The following is a 20,069-nucleotide window of genomic DNA, read 5'->3' as shown; positions in this document are numbered from 1 at the left end:
ATGTTGTATGCCGACCAAATGCAAAACTTTAAACAATGCGGCGAAACCTTAGTTGCACACTTTACAACAGAAAGCCAGCCATGACAACAGAATTAGAGAACTAAACATGACAGCAGAAAACCAACCATAACAATAGAAAGCCAACCATAACAATAGAAAACCAACCATGACAACAGAAAGCCAACCATGGCAATAGAAAGCCAACCACGACAAAAGAACGCCAACCATGACAATAGAAAGCCAACTATGACAACAGAAAGCCAACTATGACAACAGACAGCCAACTATGACAATAGAAAGTCAACCATGGACAATAGAAAGCCAACCATGGCAATAGAAAGCCAACCACGACAATAGAAAGCCAACTATGACAATAGAAAGCCAACCACGACAATAGAAAGCCAACTATGACAATAGAAAGCCAACCACGACAATAGAAAGCCAACTATGACAATAGAAAGTCAACCATGGCAATAGAAAACCAACTATATATTATGAATTATATTTTAATAATTTGGTGTTCAGGAGTATTTGTTTGTTGGTTGGTTAAATAAATTCTCCAACGAGTATAAATAAACAAATACCAACAACTATAAACCTATGGACATAAAGGATACAATTTGGACATAAATTATCTGTATACATCAGAAATAGATTAATGAATATAAGTATTTAATTAAAGAGATGAAATGGGTCATCCAAAGTTCCTTTAGTCACCAGCAAATTTCTCATTTAAGAAGACCCTGACCAAATGCACTCAAATGTACATACATGTTCTAATATGTCACTTCTACTGGGAACATAGTCCCTCTACACGTTGTTATTGTAATATTTACGTGGCTCAAGCACAATTTATTTACCGTTTGTATCAGTTTCAAGTGTAAGGCAAACTGCTTGACAAGTTTATGCTTCATCCAAGGTCATCTCAAAGTGTATGCAAACAGTGATCGAACACTATTGACAGAAAAGTGTGGCGAATTCATCGCCGACAAATTGACGCTACGCCAAAACAGCTGTTAGATAAATGCTTTGTAACTTAAACACTGAACTTGCTTTAAATGTTGATACCAGAAATGCTTACAGTAATACACCAGTTTCCAACCTGTACACAGTGGCAGAAGTGAAACACACTGAGCTTAAACATTGACTTACCCTTTGACTAAAGATCAATACCATTACACGGAAAAATCTATTATCATTTTCGTAGAGTATTCTCAGTACATTTTGTACTTTGATTCTGAAAAGGTAAATACGAAATGATATGTACAACAAAGAAACAAAAAGTATATACACATATGTATGTATGTATGTATGTATGTATGTATGTATGTATATATGTATGTATGTATGTATGTATGTATGTATATATGTATGTATGTATGTATGTACGTATGTATGTATGTACGTATGTATGTATGTACGTATGTACGTATGTACGTATGTACGTATGTACGTATGTATGTATGTATGTATGTATGTAGGGGTGTGGGGTGTCAACTAAACATTGATTGTAAAACTGTGCAATAACTTCACTGTACAACACATTAAAAGAAAATACGACGACCTAGTTTCAAGCATAACCTGTTTATTTATGATTAATTGCTCGTAATGGCTAATGGGGTCAAGGGTTCAAATGATATAAAGTCTATTTTATCGAATTTGACTTTGCACTAGAAAAATAACTTAATTTAGATCAAAGAGGAAATAAATATGTCATCAATAAATAAACTTTCACGAATAGAGGTGTCGAGTTATGTTTTTTTCTGTTATTTTTATCTACACATGAAATATAATATTGTGGGTGGGGTCGATGGATTGCGGCATGGTGCTATGCTAATAATATACACGAAATTGGAACATCCTGTGACATTCAAAAACATTGAGAAATAACATTGTCATATCAAATGGTTTTACAACGTACACATTGACGTCAACATAAACATACTTTTGCGTGAATAATATTGATAATATCAATGGCTAATAACACACATTTTAACTTACACAGAATGTCTATTTTTTCAATTATTTATCATTACATACAGCCCACGAAAGTGTTAGGCGAGTTCATTGCCTATTGTGTTATAAATGAGAAACCCGCCCAAGTTTTTTATTAATCATGTATTATTTAGACATGCTGGTACTATTAAGAACATTTATAGCGCCTAGAAGTACCTTCTCCTTTTATTTCTACAATTCATCGCCATCCCCAGTATTTTATCTATTTCCATAATTACAAACCAAACAAATTAATCAAAATTCTATGAAAGAAAATTCTCAAAATTTCAAAATGAAATATTAATGGTATTGTAACTCTGGTCTAATATGCTGATTGGTTTGATATGACCTGACTATTCCGTATGCCAATAAGTCTGTTATGAACACGACAACATATGACCTGACTGTCCCGTATGCCACTAAGTCTGTTATGAAAACAACAACATATGACCTGACTGTCCCGTATGCCACTAAGTCTGTTATGAACACGACAACATATGACCTGACTGTCCCGTATGCCACTAAGGTTGTTATGAAAACAACAACATATGACCTGACTGTCCCGTATGCCACTAAGTCTGTTATGAAAACAACAACATATGACCTGACTATTCCGTATGCCACTAAGTCTGTAATGAACACGACAAGATATGACCTGACTGTCCCGTATGCCACTAAGGTTGTAATGAAAACAACAACATATGACCTGACTGTCCCGTATGCCACTAAGGTTGTAATGAAAACAACAACATATGACCTGACTGTCCCGTATGCCAATATGTCTGTTATGAAAACGACAAGATATGACCTGACTGTCCCGTATGCCACTAAGGTTGTAATGAAAACAACAACATATGACCTGACTGTCCCGTATGCCACTAAGGTTGTAATGAAAACAACAACATATGACCTGACTGTCCCGTATGCCACTAAGGTTGTAATGAAAACAACAACATATGACCTGACTGTCCCGTATGCCACTAAGTCTGTTATGAACACGACAACATATGACCTGACTGTCCCGTATGCCACTAAGGTTGTAATGAAAACAACAACATATGACCTGACTGTCCCGTATGCCAATATGTCTGTTATGAAAACAACAACAAACGACCTCACTGTCCCGTGTGCCACTAAGTCTGTTATGAAAACGACAAATATAAAATATGTTGTTCATAACATTATTTTCATGGGGAATATGAGTATAAACTTCGTAACATAACTCCGGATATTTAAAGATCAATTTCGGGTTTTTATTATATATGAAATAAAAGAGTTATGCTTGAATTCCAATGTTATAGCAACACACACGAACTTTAGTATCGTGTGATATGATTTAACACTACACTAATAATGGAACGCCATCACAGCTTGGCACAGAATTTCAGAAAAATAAAATACGGATTATGTATACAATCACTACATGGGTTTCAGCAAAGTTTGGTACACCATAACATGTAGGATATGACACCGTGGCATGTATAAATACCCTATAAACGTCCGCAAAATACTGTAACATTATATAATGTAGTCATGGCAACACACATATTTGCACCACAACAATACATGTACATGTAATTCATATAACACAACACAACACAACACAACACAACACAACACAACACAACACAACACAACAACACAACACAACACACCTCGACACGACACAACGCAACACAACACAACTCGACTCACTATGATGCAGCACAGCAGAAAGAACAACGCTACACATTACAACTCAACACAACATCGCACAAACCATTAAGAAAACATATACAGCTGTGTTATTTTAAGAGTAATTTATGTCCGTAATAAGGTTAACATGTTTGCTGATCAAAATAATTACGCCCCAATGTTTGTTGACAGGAAACTCAACATATTATTTTCTTACAAATCAATCTACTGTTTAATTTTCACCAATGATTTTGATCACTTGATGCCTCACATCTCAAGGTCCAAATACAAAAGCAAACAATTGAGTGATAAACGATTTCTTTTAATTTGTGGACCAACTATCAAATTTCAACACCCCATAATAACAGGGTAAGGTGAGATTCCTGAGAAATAACATTCATGGTATGTTATACATTGTTTAGATGGTTATATTACTTGACAATACAGGTTTGTATAACGAATGCTATACACCTTTCAACTATACGATACATGTACGTCAATGGCAGCTCGCCTCGTTTCTCACTACCGGAAAAAAATGTGAAGAAAAAAACAGAAGTGGAGTGACCGCGAGAACATTTAGTTAATGCTTGTGACGTCATCGCTTTTTTTGTATACTTTTCTGTTATTTTTTCTTTTATCAGGTATCCTATATGAATTTACATTTACTCAATTCCTTGTGGCAAATCACTTTTTCTTAGCATTTCGTAATGTTGTAATCATGCGTACTTTTTATACAAGTTTGTGTGTTGCCAAAATATATCCATTTTCTCCTTTTATCTAAAATTGTCCGGTCAAAAAACTTTCATCCTATCGCAACATTTTATCGCAACCAATGGAAACAGAGTTTGATCGCCTTTCTGATTTGTTCGTTGTAAAATATACCGATTTGTGATTCGTAAATGACACTGTAGTGGCATTGTGATGTATTCGTGATGTCACTTTTTACGCAGAGATACATTAACATCAAATATAAGATGAAAGTTGAAAAAACAGAGTTCAGAGAGAATTATGAAGCATCAAAATGTTGTTGATATATCTTATTATCACCTTGTATTTGTTTTTCGTCTTGTTTTGTTTATTACTCCGTACAAGTTTGATATGTTGAGTTTGTTTAGCAGTTCACTCTGCGTAGTATGGTATTCACAGTAAGTCTTAATACGATGGGGCATTGGGGGTCAGGAAAAAAGCTACTTGTAGACTAATATTCAGATCGCAAATGAATGCATAATAATTGTATAAATAGACTTGATGAACTGGACTCCTTGAAATACAAATAATATATATTAGTCCTAGACCGTCAAGGTCAAGTTTGATATAATTCATTAAAGCAGTGAATCGTACTCTGTAAACCAAACGTTACGTTTCATTTCACAACAGGGTTGTGTTTTTCTTTTTCTATGTCGTTGATTGCCCCCACATGAGTAAATCATTTTGTGAACTTTTAAGTACAACACAACGATAAACGAGATGTTATGAACTCCTACGGCAAAATAAAGAATTAACAAAACACTCAGTCAATACATTATGATACATACAAAGATCTCTTCTATTGGTGTATTTTTAATGGCGAAACTGTAGTTTTAGAAAGAGAGTACTTTACCGAGTTTATCCGTCATCAAATTATTCTTTCAATAATTCTCACGGTTACCAGACATTCAGTAAACAGAAGGACACATGAATGTCTTCGTTAATATGACAGAAATAAGTTTGACTGGACTTTTTCCTTTAAGTTGCTAGCAGTAATCAAGGCAGAAATAAGTTTGACTGGACTTTTTCCTTTAAGTTGCTAGCAGTAATCAAGGCAGAAATAAGTCTGACTGGACTTTTTCCTTTACGTTGATAGCAGTAATCAATACAGTTGTACTAAAGACAGAAATAAGTCTGACTGGACTTTTCCCTTAAGTTGACAGCAGTAATCAATACAAGTGTACTAAAGGTAGAAATAAGTCTGACTGGACTTTTCCTTTAAGTTGATAGCAGTAATCAATACAAGTGTACTAAAGGCAGCAATAAGTCTGACTGGACTTTTCCTTAAGTTGATAGCAGTAATCAATATAGTTGTACTAAAGGCAGAAATAAGTCTGACTGGACTTTTCCTTAAGTTGATAGCAGTAATCAATATGGTTGTACTAAAGGCAGAAATAAGTCTGACTGGACTTTTCCTTAAGTTGATAGCAGTAATCAATACAGTTGTACTAAAGACAGAAATAAGTCTGACTGGACTTTTCCTTTAAGTTGATAGCAGTAATCAATATAGTTGTACTAAAGGCAGAAATAAGTCTGACTGGACTTTTCCTTAAGTTGATAGCAGTAATCAATACAGTTGTACTAAAGGCAGAAATAAGTCTGACTGGACTTTTCCTTTAAGTTGATAGCAGTAATCAATACAGTTGTACTAAAGGCAGAAATAAGTCTGACTGGACTTTCCCTTTATTCAAACCAGTGAAGATTTGAAAGCAAACGCTGTTGTCTTCAAACTTTATATCCATGTACCTCATACTGTAAAAGACGGTCAATATAGAATAAGAAGGTCGACTTATTCTCACGTACGTGAATGTGTAGAGCGTCACGGTGGAACGGAAGTCGTGATGTCATTGGTTTGTATTTTTATGACAAGACAGACACACACACAGACAGACATTTCACCTAGCCTATAGCACTACTGAACTGAAAATCCCAACTCAATAACATGTTATGACTAGAATTAGCAATCTATTCTAGAGTGTATCATAACTAAGAAGTGATTTACAACTTGGTAAACTCGGTTCCAACACGTAAAATAAAGTACCCTATCTATCACCCTATATTAAAATTGCTATGTCAAATACTGGTGCTCTACCGTCCTAGCTAAATTGTTGTGTGTTTGTCAAACGTATATATAGGATATGTTCTTTCTGTATGTTGTTTTTTCCTCGAGATAATGTATTTTTTTACATTATGTCATGTTAAATACAATATACTATTATATTATATACTATGAAGTGTAGGTGCGTGTGAAGATTCAGTAAACCTAGTCTAGATGCTACCTGTGGTATCGAATCATCTCTTTACTACTGCTATACACAGATCTTGAGATTCTGTGCCACGATGGTAAATCATGCTATGTGTAAATGCAAATATTTCATTTGCATTTGTTCACATATCAGTGTGATCTGCAGACATTGATCACTTGACGCATTCTTAGTGGTCCAAATAGTTGTGATTCACTTGATCAGAAACGGTAATTGACCTAATAGGGAGCACTTCCTGTCAATAATTATGGTTTATTGTTGAAAACATCTAAAATATTTGAAAACACTATTGACCTGTACAAATGACAAGTAATCGATGGTTTTCATACAATTCAACATTGCCCCTCGTGTCAGGACGCTCCTTCATGTCTGTTATGCGTGATATATATCTATTATATGTATTTGTCAGGTCAAATAGGTTTCTGGGTTATAAAAACTAGAGAGAGGAGGGAGGGTGGTGGTAGAGATGGGGCGAGAGAGACAGAGATAGAAACAAAGAGAGAGAGACAGGGAGACAGAGAGACAGAGACGGACAGACAGAGAGACAAACTGACAGACAGACAGAGACAGACAGACAGACAGACAGACAGACAGACAGACAGAGAGACAGAGACAGAGAGACAGACATAGTTAGATAGATAGATAGATAGATAGATAGATAGATAGATAGATAGATAGATAGATAGATAGATATATACATAGACACAAACACACAGTGAGACAGACAGATAATGAGAAACGGAAACGACAAGAGAAAACAGACAAATAGACACACATTGAGAAAGCGATATTTATAGTTTACTTGAACATTGGACTGTCTGCGTTCAGCATAAATGGAGGGAATAAAAACGATTAAGCGAACCAAGTATAAGCAGAAATAAAACTAACGGGGAGGCATCCCGTTATACGGACAAAGAGACAAATACAAATATAAGGTACAATTTTAGATTTTTTTATATCGTAAACGTATATGAAGTGGATCATATATAGACTGTGCACGAAGTGCATCTAAACCATGAATATTTGGATTGTCGTGTTTTGATAAAGATAAGCGCGGGAATTTAGTAGCAGACAAAAAATTCTAAGAGTTAAAAGATTACAGGTCAAGCACTGGTAAAATAATGAAAATATGCCCTTTGACCTCTGAAATCGTTTTGGACGGGTTAGGTACGGAGTGGAATAGAATCTAGTAGTAGAGGTGTATAAGTCATCTCATTCATAATAGTGTAAACATGGTATATTCTAAAAACAATTATGGATCTCCACTTTTACTAGTATACTGTATGAATTTGACAAATATTATTTGAATCAGAAGTTGATTTGTTTTGTTCATTTATATAATTGACACACCCTTTGCTGGGGAGTGAAAAAGAGAAGTTAATATGCCACGTGTTGAATGTACTTTGAATACCACAACTTGACCTCAGTGAATGATGAAATGGCATACTGAGCACTTTTTCAGGTCAGGTCATACACATGTTTCGTCGTTTTGTTGGTTTCTTGGATTTCAAACGTATTTACTATTGCTGATGGTTAGAATGTAATATAGCTTGAGTGTTTTTGTCTTCATAAAGAGGAGGCGTGGTACATTTTACACGCGACACGCTGTGTTTAAAGCTCTGTCTATCGGACCGATAAACGTAGTTACCCAATGCGCACCTGGAGCCAGAGTATTCTTTGATACTGCAGTTTCGTCCGAACTGACGCTAACTGACGGTTCCCAGAGATGACGTGGGTGATTTGTAAGGGTTTATATGAATTTTGACTTTGACTGCATACCCTAAAGTTTCGTTTTTTATAGTTGGAACTTCTAAGCCTGTTGAATCGGATCGACCGGGGCGTTGGGGTCACATTTGCCAGTTGCATAGACTCCCGTTCCGGTCCATAATCGCAGTATACGGAACAAAAGCCGTAATAAACTACGGATTGTTGTTCGCAAAAGCTACGGTGACAGAGTTAAGTCCTATGAATCAGGGTGAATATATATATCTACCGTTAAACATGTTTAACAAGACGAACAAGATATATAGCAAGCCATACATATATAACGTACACAAGGTCACAACAGTGTATTAATTAAAGAGTTCTATATACCTGTCATCCAGAGTACGAGTACAATTGTAAATGCCAATGTCTGAGAGAAAAAAACACTATCGAATCAAACTAGAAAATAACCTATAAAATACGACAGTGGTTCTTAGAATAAGTAAACAACAAGCACGATACCTTTGTCTATTACGGAAGAGAAATTCGATAAGCAGCGAAGTATGTGTGTTCTCGTCAGCCGACAAGTATACTCGTAATACGGTGTGTTGCTGTACGTCCACGTCCAAAGGCACAAGAGTAATTTACATCATTTAAAAAACTACAACAAACGGCTTGATTCTTAACTGTATTTCGTTGAACAGCTCAAAACATCCACTCTAGCAAAGTATGTCTATTTCGTCCACATGGTTTTTTTTATCGTACGGTACGGGGGCATAGCCAATCAGAGACAAAATACCAGTCTTCATTTGCATAATTGGTTTGCGTAGTAAAGGTTTCATATCGTGTGTTAGGTGTTTATTTGGCCTCGCAACGTATTAAGATAAAATATCTGCGCGTTACAGAGAATGATATTCATCGATTTTTTTCCTATGGTCTATATTCAGTCTTGATTATAGATAATATTTTATATAATGATACAATGACACGGGGTGATGATGATGATGACGATGATGATGATGATGATGATGATGATGATGATGATGATGATGATGATGATGATGATGGTGGTGGTGGTGGTGGTGGTGGCAGTGGTGGTGGTGGTAGTGATGGTGGTGAAGGTGGTGGTGGTGATACTGGTGGTGGTGGTGGTGGTAGTGGTGGCGATGATGATGGTGGTGGTGATGGTGGTGGTGGTAGTGGTGATTGTGGTGGTGGTGGTGAGGGTGGTGGTTGTAGTGGTAGTGATGATGACGATGATGATGATGATGATGATGGTGGTGGTGGTGGTGGTAGCAGAATATTTTTATTTCTGGTCGAACGATTTATAGAGCTTTAAAGTTTGGTAACGGACTGTAATAACGACATGTATGCATATATTTAGTATAAGTCATCACGCCGTATCAACCATGTCTGACTTTTCAAAGTCACCGTTGAAACGTCGGAATATAACATTTCCAACAACATGCTTTGACAACAACTATGACAGTCTTGTTTGAGTTAACTGGGTAAAGTCGTCGACAGCCGCCAGTTGTTCTTTTGTCCTTCATTGGCGACACTGCCCTAGTGATAAACGGTGTCATTACAGTGCGTGTCATATTAGGGTTGCTCAATGCCATTGCTGTCTACAATTAAATTGGTGGAGGGTCTATGATTAAAGTAGTTAACTTTATAAAAACAACCCCAACAATGAGGTGTGGTTATTATTGTTCTTGGCTTACTAACAAGAACCAATCGTTGTAAATCCCTGTCCCTTTTACGGCAATGCTGCCTCACGTACCTTCCTTTGTTACATTAGCGGGGGAAAAATGCTACATGGTGTGCGAAAATGGAGAGCTCGTGTGTTAGTAAGTAAAAAGTAAGTAAGTCATCTAAAATCTACCCCTTGTGAATGAATCATCACAACTAACAATTAATGATGTTTCTTCAGCTTTATCACGTGATCATGTATATGTGAAAAAGTAAATATCCCATTCTCCATATTACTGTTTTAAAACATTCTGTGAAAATAGTGTCCTCGCATTCAAAATATGAGAACCTTTCTGTTTTTCTATGTTGTAATTTGACTCCTAACAGACTTATGAATAGGTCAGATTTAAGCCGACAAAAAGACAAAATTATCCACGTCAATCACTTCTATTGGTCTAGAGGAAAAAACAAGATGGCGTCTTTAGTTATCCTCCCTAATTGTATAATGGGTATAAACGTGATGAAATAAGTGTAACTTGTACTTTTTGATCTATCGCATTGTTGTTGAAAGATTGACAGTGATTTATTGTCTGGACGTACCATATATTATTACGCTTGACATCTCAGAGACTCATTGAATTTGTAAGACATGTTTTTTTTTTAATTTTAAGTCGGAGACCTTGAAATACAATAAACAATATATAGTCTATTTATAACAATGTCGTCTTCATTAAAATACTTAGGTATTAAGTGTATTGATTGATTGATTGGTTGATTGATTGAAATCGTGCCTATTATCAATGAAGTGGTAATATATTTATTGTAGCATAAAATTAGGTATTATTCCCAATATTTCATTCAGCTGAGGAAAATACAAATGGCCTTAGGGGTTTTGCTAGTACAAGTTACTAGAAGAGTAGAAGAGTAGTGACAACCCTGAGGTCACGAATATTTTCCGACTGAAAGAAGTAAAATATCGGGGAACAATATAATTATACCTCCTCAAGCATAATTTATGCAAAATTGGAAAAAAAAACAGCGATTTGGAATGTTTTGAGTCATATTTTGGGCACCTTAAAACCAGTGATGAAGACACAGTTTGTCGTGACGTAGAACAACCAGGGTATATAATCCATATATTCTGTTCAAAGACAATAACTTGGCTTGAGTATGGTATATGCTTTAATGTCAGTTATTCTTATTAATCAATAACTCATTAGAATAATAAACATTCAATAAATGGTTTTCTGGGAGGGGTACGGGTGAAGGATCTTTGTCGGAGTTCAAACCGTTGATTGTTAGAATTAACAAAGAGTTAGGTTTCCTGGCGTTCACCTGATAAACATATGTTTAAATCCTTGAATATGATTATATTATTATGAAAATATGTATCATTCCAATGATTTTTTTAGTATATTGATTCCCATAAGCTGTAAATAGAACTTCTTGTTTAAAGATATTGTTGTTTTTTTGACTTGTTTATGTTCTTGTTGACGAAGTGTATGTGGTCGCCTAGTATCCCATAATTTTACAAATGTAAACCGTTTAGTTGCCATGTTTACTCACGGACATCAATCCAGTTTACACAGTACCTGTAATGACTAGAAGACATGTACAGATCAAGCTATTACCAGTTAAGTTAGAGTAAATTTGCACAAACTAACGATGGGTTTAATGAAAAATTCGTAACTCTGTTGTTTTGTTGTCGGACAAAATGAGACATTATTCGTGAGGACGACAAGGGTTACCGCTGAAAAAGAGTGGACACGGGCATATGAGGAGCAGACGAAGAAAGGAGAATGAGGAGAAGAGGAGAAGAAGAACATTGAAAGAGTCGACCATGATGATGACCAGACGAATGATGTGGTAATGGTGATGGGTTGATTGCTGTTACCTCAATATATAATACATCTTTTACAACATAATTTAGAGTTTGGGCTAGTTGAGGCGGGGGGGGGGTTATCTTGGATAGGACCTAGGGCTATATCACTATCGTCAACTAACTTTGTCTGATGATCCCCAAGGTTATCGTTTACCTTCCGAGGTGATCGATACATTTGAATAAATTTAATTTACGTTTCCCCAGAGTCGCTCTTTCCGATCGCCGTCAATGAGGAATTGTTCGTTGATATTTTTCTGCTTATGTAAGAACTACAGCTTTCCTAATTTTCAAGTAATGTCGGAATGATTAGATTAAATGAAATCATCTTTTTTGTAATTTGATATCATTTAAACTAACTGTACATCTTCGATGAAAGGGGTACGATATGTCAAACCTGGGGTTGAACATGAATTATATGTTTCTTGTCGATCCTATCCTGGCATTGCGAAACCTTTATTTAAAGGGCAATGCCAACTACAAAACCTCTTTTAACGGCGTCCATTTTGTATTTCAAGACATCTTGTTTTTGAATGCAAGCACACGATTAACGTAACACTGGAAAACTGGTTAAACTCAGTACATCTAGTCACGGATTAATTTTTAGCAGATAGCTTGCAGATTAAAGAAACACGAGCTGTGACTGGGAACGATATTTTCCATAAAATTAAAATTTTTGTTTGCACTTTCTACTTAGCTATGTTACTGTACTCACTAAAGTATGTATGGTTGCCTAGTGATCAAAACCCTAGCAACATTCCACAATATTACAATACGTTGATAAGCAAGTAATGAGCCTTGGGTCTGTAGCAGATTCGAGACCGTTTACATCCGGGCAAAAAGTCAATGTACAAAGTTGTTAATTAGTACACAGGTAATTCAGTCAATCAGAGGGATTGAACTGTTTCTCATGGTTTGGTTTATTTCAATTTTAACGAACGAAAATATGGAAACATTACATCTGTTGGGTCAGTACGCTAACACGGTTTGAACTTTCTTATTTTTTTTTGCCTTTTTCAGAGTGTTGTTTTCAAACTTTAAGTAAATGTATTGTCTGACTGTTAACTCAACTCGATGACAACACTCAGTGTGAATTTAAAAACACACATAAGGGCATCCACAAATAAACAGACTGGATAGCGACACCATTCCTGGCCATGTCGTGGCATGAAAGAAATTGAATATATAGATTATCATTCTGGAACGAGGGTACAAATGTGTTGAGACAGTTATGGATGGGACATTACATGGCTCGTTGACAGACATGAATGTTTAAGCGGGCAGACTATTTGTTGAAGGAGTTTCGACTATATGAGAGTGGCGCCAACAGAATGTGACACCCTAAATTTCGGGGAGTGCAGCTAAGACCGTACACTTGGAACTGTCAGAAAGTGACGTATCGGTGTTACACGACGGAATGTCTGTGTATTAACAATGGCAAATAGAAAAAAAATATTCTGCATGCAACGTTTGTATTTTGTGTTTTTGTACGTATATTTACAGAGACTAATTCACGGGAACGATTTCTTAATAAGTATAGAAGAGGTCACGCATTCCAAAGACCGATGAAATTGGGAAAACAGCGGAGATTGTTGGACAGGCAGTGTCGGAACCCCATACCCAACAGTCAGGTCATTAAACGGAAGGTGAACGCGACCTCTTTGACTTGCAACCGCGTTCGTTCAACGTTCAACCATGGAAAAATACTTCCATGGTTCAACTCCTGGAGTAAGAAAGTACACTGCTTCTATCAACATCTCCGAAATCATCCATTTAGGAAGTTAGTCTCTTTACGCAAACAGATGATGACACAGAATTCTTAAAGACCACTTTTTACCTATACCTCACTCAACCTTGAAAATCGTACCTGGATTAGTTTCGATCACTGGAGGCGTTGAAAGGTCAACATTTTAACAGTACATGTACAAACAGTTGCTAAACATGGCGTGTTGAAAGAGTAAACAAATGTAAAACAAAATAACACCGAACAAAATAAATCACATGGTACAATATAAACAATGACTTCAAATTCCATTAACTAAGATACGCCTAAAGTTTCTTTGCATGAGATATAAACAATCCCTTCAATCATACTTAATGATACTGTGTCTGTGTAATCTTGATAAATGGACTTTTGAAGCACACTTTCGTGTATCTTAATGTTTCCCATTCTATCAAAACGCCACAACGCCAAGAGATCTCGCTGCTATAGTTTTTTACCTGTCAGGATTAGCAATCACTTTCTACATTCGCAACTATAGTCTTTATGTTAGATTTAAATGACATATTCTGTCTATAACCATGGTAACCGGGTCTCATTCTTGGCCATAACCAAAAATACAAAATGTACAGTGTACTATTTAGTAGTCAAACTTCACTGTGTTTTAGTTGTTGGAAGGTTGTACCAGTTACTAGACAAACTTCACTACTTGTTTGAAAAATAAGGATATTTGAAACAAAACCAATTACAAAATACAATAAAGCTACAAACTACAGCTGTTGCCACTGACCAAATGATCATTTTGATAAATTTACGACGTTTGATCGTGATCTTAACTACAGTTTATATCTTTAAAGGACCATGTTTCAATCCTGGGTCGTCACATTAGTGTTATCTTAATATGACACAATTCTTTTGTTATGAATCAACTTTTCTATAGATCTGCCAAACAATCGGTTTTCACACTTTGATTATAATCTTAAGTGGGTTTTTAAGCCAATATTTCTAACGCAAAGTAGATGTAAAATGTCCACGGCGGATTTGGACTAAAATCTAAGAGTGAAAAACAAGTTTTTTGGCAGAGTTATAGAAAAAGTTAGACCAGAACAACAGAATGATTCTGTGTAATCCTTATTAATAGAACACGGCGAAGGCAATGACCTAGGATTGAAACAGAGTCCTTTAATGATCAACTTTGTCGCACTGGAAGTAATTTCGTAACGACATGGTTTTATTGGTTTAAGGGTAAAGAAAAGAAAAGAACCATTGTCAAATGCAGTGATGATGTTGTTTTGACGTGTTTCGAGCAAACAGTTGACATTTCGGCCCTCTGACCATTTGATGAAGTGTTACACAAAGACACCACTAGTACTGGTGTGTCAACGACAATATCTTTAATCATTGTACGTACACGACATACGATATTGTACAAATGAGAACACTCCCCTCTAAAGGAATAATTGGTCTCAATTACTGCACAGCTTGTGTCCGCCACTCCATAACAAGTCATCAACGGATTTTAGGACGATTCCACAAGTAGTTTATATACATCTAAATCGCAATCTTTTTGATCAAAATTCAGTTGACATCAATTCTTTCTTTGATTCTAAGAAAAAACTAATGCCAGAATGTGTAAGAAATTTCAAAGGAACTAGAATTTGTTCCATGAAGTTTTACGTGACTTTGACAAATACAGGAAATAAATCATAGACTGTGACTTTTAAAACGTACTTTTAGCGTCAATCTAGTTAGAAGGACTATCTCTTCTATCTTCATCCAAAATGATGTCGCGATGCATCAAAAAATTTACAGGAACAAAACAATGTGCTCCGTTATAGGACAAGAAGTTAACAGGCACTGGAAAGGTTAATATGCCGTCATTAATCAAGTCGTTGACCTATTACTTTTACTCGATAAAATACTTTAAAAGATTTACAAACGAAAACCAGGTCCATATTTGAAATAATGAAAACATTGGGATCACAAACAGCGATTCCACTTAAAAACGACTGAAAGAGTGGCATTGCTTTGAAAGCCACGCTACTGAAAGACAGTCCCAATAGCGTCTCTCGTTACAAGTAGCCAGACTTGTGGAATAATATTTACCTTTCAAAGGCCAAAAGATGTCTACAACATGGCGTGTGGTATTAGTTTGATTATGATTTTTTCTGAATTGATCCGAACACAGAAATTCGTTTCCGCTTGTGACAATATTTATTTTTCTATGTGTACCCAGTTTGTACAAATGGATTGATGTATGGACTTTGTTTTGAATTCGTGTAATACACTTGTCATACACCGATAATCACTCTAGTCATTTTACATTTAAGTTTGTAATAGCACACAAGATATGTTATCGTTCAGATATTCCATTACATTTTATCCTATAGATATAAGGACTACTTCATTAAAATTGTAATTTTTTCAACCCACTATCCCTTTACCACTTCTTGATGAATCAGTATGCAACTACTACTATCGATATGCCAACTATACACAAACTGAATGTACATTATGGAAATTATTCCATGTCCCAAAAAATTGTATTTTAAAAAATATCGACTAAACACATGACGTTCTTGTATTATGCTATTCATATTCATGAGAGAGAGAGAGAGAGAGAGAGAGAGAGAGAGAGAGAGAGAGTGAGAGAGAGAGAGAGAGTGAGAGAGAGAGAGAGAGAGAGAGGGGGGGAGAGGAGAGGGGAATGGTAGAAAGTACGAGAGAGAATGATAGCTAAAAAGCGACAGAAAGGGAGGGGAGATAGAGACAAAATGTAGAGAAGATACTAGAAACGGAAAAGAAACGGTACATAGATAGAAGGGTGAAGGGCGAAGGTGGCCAAAGGGAGAAGAGGCACATACAGACAGATTAACTGGAATATTAAAATACCAGACTGTCGGACGGACAACGAGGTAGACAATGAACATTAATAAGAACAACACAAGGAAATTGTAATAAAGGCGTGTAAAGAAGAACAACATGCATTTGATATATACAAGGAAAGAGAAACGGTCTAAAACTGCATGCGTCCAAGGTCCCTCTATCATGTGCTGCTTCCAAACATGTACACAGATGGTAACAGGAATAACATCTTTTGAGACTAATACTAAAACGGCCATTTTGTGTTTCAAACCGAATTAACATAACAAAGTGACACGGTTGTCTGCGATATGCTTGTTACTTCACATCAAACGTCTACCTTCTACTTGAAGTTTAGTCGTTCCTAAGCACAAATTGTTCAACCATTGTTCCTGACAGTCTTTTGTTGTATAACCTTGGGTGTTTTGACAGATAAAACATTTGTTTATCATCACAAAACAGATATTGAACCTCCATCCAATAAATTGTCTCTTACAGTTGCACATGATATAATTCAAGAGCAATGAACACCAAATTCAACTCACGTTTGAACTCCTTCGGGTACAGATCTACACAGTTCGTATCCAAGTTTGGCATCAAACCTCAATTGAGAATCGCGAACAATAGAAACTGTTGAAGTCCGACAGATCACTTGAAAACCACACACTTACAATGAAGAAATAGATACACAGACACACTTGAAACGTAACCCAACGACTACTGGGTTGTAAGTAACATGTCAAAATTACCAATCAGAATAAACGAATGAGTAATTCATATGTGGTTTCTACAGTAATTTTATAACCAACACAAGCACTCTAATTGTGGCCAGCGATTCCAACTATTGTTCATTTTATGAGGGTTTGGGACATGAGAGACCGGTTGTCCGGCGATTAGTGTAGGAGTAACACAAAGCACGACCCTTTAGAGGCATTGGCAAAATACTCCATGGGATTTCGACTTTTGTCGAACCAATTCTTGTTATTTTCAATGGTTTGAAAGCTGTCATGAAATCGCTGGATATAAAGCCTCATATCCAACATAGACATTGAAAGTATTACAGTAGTCAGATTTCGTTAAGTTGTACAACTCTTGCCTATTACGCGATATATACCTAGATATTGCAGAGAGACTCTCCAGCGTCCACAACGTCTATGATTTGTAAAACTATGCACATACATGTGTGTGTTCATACATGTGTACGTGCATGTACATGTGTGTTTGTACACTTCTACGTACGTGCAGCTGTCTGTCTGTCTGTCTGTCTGTCTGTCTGTCTGTCTGTCTGTCTGTCTGTCTCTCTCTCTCTCTCTCTCTCTCTGTCTCTCTCTCTGTCTCTGTCTCTGTCTCTCTGTCTCTCTCTGTCTCTGTCTCTCTGTCTGTCTCTGTCTCTGTCTCTGTCTCTGTCTCTCTCTCTCTCTCTCTCTCTCTCTCTCTCTCTCTCTCTCTCTCTCTCTCTCTCTCTCTCTCTCTCTCTCTCTCTCTCTCTCTCTCTCTCTCTCTCTCTCTCTCTCTCTCTCTCTCTCTCTCTCTCTCTCTCTCTGAGTACATGCGTGTGAACAGACATTACTTGACAATACCATACGTAACCCTTCTTTATAAATTCTACATATAATGTCCAGAGTAAATAGCTATACTGATATACAAAGATATCTCACAATGCTGGGCGAGTCAGTCCAATAAAACGCTGGAATTTCTTCTTTCAAGCTTATAAAAACTTCACCTCTCTTTTGTTACTGTCAAGGTTAATTTGACTTGTTTTGATTGTGGCCCATACTTGACTTCTGCCATCATTTATGTTTGTATAATATACGATGCTGTGACAGCTTTATTAAGTAACACTTACACGTCAAAACCGTCTACTCAAGAGTCAAGACATAGCCGTTGGCAGTCAAGCTGACTTTGAATAAGTATAGGGCGTGACGAGACAAACTGGGAATACAGGATACTGCAAGTGTTTAAACCAGACAAGCTGGCAACTTAAAGTTGTACTTTGGATTGATGGAGACCAAACAGAACATATACATTAAACCAGGTCCTGCAATAACATTCATTTATGTTGTAAAGAGAACACCACTGGGAACTATCTATATCTATATATATCTACATCTATATCTATAGCTATATTAGTGTTAGTGTAGGAGTAACACAAAGCACGACCCTTTAGAGACATTGGCAAAATACTCCATGGGATTTCGACTTTTGTCGAACCAATTCTTGTTATTTTCAATGGTTTGAAAGCTGTCTTGAAATCGCTGGATATAAAGCCTCATATCCAACATAGACATTGAAAGTATTACAGTAGTCAGATTTCGTTAAGTTGTACAACTCTTGCCTATTACGCGATATATACCTAGATATTGCAGAGAGACTCTCCAGCGTCCACAACGTCTATGATTTGTAAAACTATGCACATACATGTGTGTGTTCATACATGTGTACGTGCACATGTACATGTGTGTTTGTACACTTCTACGTACGTGCAGCTTTCTGTCTGTCTGTCTGTCTGTCTGTCTGTCTGTCTGTCTGTCTGTCTGTCTGTCTGTCTGTTTGACTGACTGACTTACTGACTGACTGACTTACTGACTGACTGACAATGAATGAATGCCGAAGTTCATCTTTTTCGCACGCTGCCATTCATTCAATATCGAATTCTTTTTAACATTTTAAGACGAAAACATAGTTCGACATTACAGTCAACAAATCACAAGGATACAAACAAATCATCACATTGCGTTGATTATAGAATCATTATCGAAGGACTGAAATGTGAATAACCTATCGTTGTAACGTCGATACTGGTTGGATGCAGACATTTTACATTGAGTAACCGACCAATCAACAAGTCTTATTCGTATATTATGTATTGTAAGGTTTTAATATCTGTCGATGTCACTCATAATGCCATGCCAGACAAAATCAAACGATTAATTATGTCGAACGATAATGTCTGCACAATAGGCATATATTGAATATTTCCCATGGAAAATCTACTAATTTAACTCTATTTTCGGTTTAATTAATTTTTTTACACTAAATTGACTTAATTCAGAATGTAACGTGGTGAAATAAGTAGCGGAAGCGGCCTTTTCATAAAACGGGATGTAATTATTACAAATAATTGAATAAATTTATTTTAAATGGACAGCCTTGAGGGGGAACTTATTTTAGACACAATGGTTCCTTTAGTCATGATAATTCATTCACACTCGGTTCAAGCATGTTACCGAGGTGGAATTAACTCGATCTAGTTGCCGAAAGCGTTGGCGCCTCTTTACGACAATTATTACTTCATCTAAATCAGTCGACAACAAATAAAAAACACTGCAGGAAGATTACAAATAAAAAGTTCATTTTTCAGCTTCATTGATTTGGCGGGAAAGTTTGTGATATTAAGTTGACAAATTAAATCAAGTGTCTTGTGGAAACAGTGAACATCAGTTCATTTACCATTAAATAATTGTAGACTGGAAGATACTATGCTCTACTTGATCCGTTAACAACATGTAGATGAACAACCACTAAATAACACTAT

General features: G+C 36.3%; 1 protein-coding gene across 1 annotated transcript in view; it reads right to left on the bottom strand.

The window, feature by feature from the left end:
• The window catches only part of LOC144450451 (homeobox protein Mohawk-like), a 93,231-nt gene extending 84,188 nt beyond the window's left edge, over positions 1 to 9,043 (bottom strand). The window contains exon 1 of the mRNA XM_078141060.1: positions 8,907 to 9,043. The gene's annotated coding sequence lies outside the window, so the exon portion shown is untranslated. The remainder of the gene's footprint in view (positions 1 to 8,906) is intronic.
• Positions 9,044 to 20,069: the final 11,026 nt, after the last annotated feature.

The sequence above is a fragment of the Glandiceps talaboti genome, chromosome 20 (genome assembly GCF_964340395.1).
Source record: "Glandiceps talaboti chromosome 20, keGlaTala1.1, whole genome shotgun sequence".
Lineage (NCBI taxonomy): Eukaryota > Metazoa > Hemichordata > Enteropneusta > Spengelidae > Glandiceps > Glandiceps talaboti.
The sequence above is the reverse complement of the archived record's forward strand: the minus strand, read 5'-3'. Positions and strand labels throughout refer to the sequence as shown.